The sequence below is a fragment of the Arvicola amphibius genome, chromosome 1, assembly GCF_903992535.2.
Source record: "Arvicola amphibius chromosome 1, mArvAmp1.2, whole genome shotgun sequence".
NCBI classification, from domain to species: Eukaryota; Metazoa; Chordata; class Mammalia; order Rodentia; family Cricetidae; genus Arvicola; species Arvicola amphibius.
The window spans coordinates 166,226,171-166,228,595 of NC_052047.1; positions in this window are offsets into that span (position 1 = coordinate 166,226,171).

Genomic DNA, 2,425 nt, shown 5'->3' on the forward strand with positions numbered 1-2,425 from the left:
GACTGCTTTAGTTAAGGTTGACTATTGGCATTCTGTACTTGATAATCTTGTGTTAAAATATGCAACCACTCTAAAGAAAAAATATCTCCTCACTAGAATATTGCAATTGGCTGGCAGATGAAATATGTATATTTCCCTATTTTAGAAGGTATGACTTTCAAAGGCTATTGGTAATACTTTTGTACTTTTTTTAATCCTGCAGTGGTTGAATAACGCTTAGCTTACATGCCAGACACTTAAAAAGCCAGCTTCCAACCGGTTGTGATGACGCAAGCCTTTAATCTCAGCACTTGCAAGGGAGGCAAAGGCAGGTGAATCTCTGAGTTTGAGGCCAGCGTGATTTACAAAGTGAGTTCCAGGACAGGCTCCAAAACTACATAGAGAAACCCTGTCTCAAAAAAACAAAAACCAACCAAACAAACAAAACAACACCAACAAAAATCCAGCTCCCTACAAATTCAAAGGAAAACAAAACATTAATGAAAGCCTGCAGATAGACCAGATGGAGTGGTCTCACACTATTGTCTCTAAGATAGAGCACCAAGCAAGGAGCTACCTTGAGCAACACAACAAAAAGAAAGTGAAATCATTTATGTTGTAATAGCTTAGGGAGCTAGTTTAAGCAATAGCTTAGCAATAGAAATTTGAAGCTATCATTTGTGGCTTCAAATCTTACTTTCTAATATTTACAGCTTTAAGGAAGTTTACTTCAAACACACAGGTGCTTGCTCACTACTTCTTCAATGTAAATTTTAAAAACATAGAAATGAATGAAGCCTCCCCACCTTTCTTCCTCACGCTCCTGTCCCTGAGCCTCACTTAACAAATATTGTGTGAGCTACTTGACTTAGAGACCCCGGTCTTCGGATTCCTCCAACTCCCTCTGTGTAAGTTCCCCACTGTCTTAGTTCCTCCAGGATGTTAGAACAGAACACGGATCAGGGGAACTTGTAGGAGAAATTTACATCACACAGTTATAGAGACCATGAAGTCCAAGAACCAGGCATGAACAGGTTTGTTGTCTGCCGAAGGCTTAGTTTTCTGTGCCCTTCAGAGGAGCTATGCGCTATTTCCTCGACTGGCAAACAATCAAAAGCTCCCTTCCATATTTTGTTTTATGAGATCATTAATCCCCTCCATGAGGACAAACTTTGTCACTTACCCCTAAAGCCTTTACCTTTTTGGGGTTTTTTTGGTTTTTGGGGTTTTTTTTTTGTTTTGTTTTTGTTTCTGTTTTTTTGAGATAGAGTTTCTCTGTAGCTTTGGAGCCTGTCCTGGAACTAGCTCTTGTAGAGATCCACCAGCCTCTGCCTCTGGAGTGCTGGGATTAAAGGCGTGTGCCACCACTGCCCAGCCAGCCTTCACCTCTTAATTCTAATACCTTGGTGATTAGACTTCAACAAACAAATTGAGGGGATGTATTCAGAACACAGCAGTCACCAAAATATTACTGGAGAGATGAATGGATTTTTTCCTTAGATTAGTTTACTTCCTTGTAATTTAACATTTCCTTCCAGTCCTTGTGCCTCAGTGTGGTCCTGCTCCAAATTCGAAGCAGGATAGATTTTCAAGTCTCTAACTTCTCTCCAACTCATTACATCACCTGTCTTTAGGGAACTTCCTTCAAATTAGCAGCTTTCTTACTCTCCTACCTAGTAACTGTATTGTTTTTGTAGTACAAAGAATGTATGCCCTAATTGGAAAGCTCCCAAATTAAGGACGCTATTACTTGACCTCCCTTATTTACTTAAAAAAATAATTTTTGAGAATTTACTATATTGGGACACTGCGTTTACATCATCTCAAGCCTTCCCTCTCCCTCTCCAACTCCTCCAGCATCTTCCCACCCTCTCTCAGATTCACAAGCTCTTCTTCTATAATTACTCTTGGGAGTGTGTGTGTGTGTGTGTGTGTGTGTGTGTGTGTGTGTGTGGCCATTGTCTGCCTCGTCGTCCATAGATGAGGTCTTCTGAAGCTTTTCCCCATCCGTTTCTACTGCTGTGGTCACAATGCTTATCTTGTGCAGGAAGAGATTCTCTGAGTACAGCATCCTTGTCATCATAGCTAGAAGACTCCTTCTCACAGCAGGCATCCTGGTCCCATGGTTCTTACAATCTTTCCATCCCCTCTTCCATGATGTCCCCTGAGCCTCAGGAGTAGGGGGTTGTATTGTGTATGTATCATTTGGGACTACACCCCCAACTGTCACTTATTCTCTGGATTATTACAGTTGTGGATCTCTGTAGTAGCCACCATCTGCAGCACAAAGAGGTTTCTTTGGTGATGGCTGAGAGCTACACTTCTCTGTGGGCACAGTATTTAGTATACGGTACAGTTGGAAGCTAGACTGGTTTAGGAAAAAGGCATTAGCACGTTCTCTGCTAGGGTCTATGACATCTCCAGCTGTAGGTTCTTGGCTAGGTTT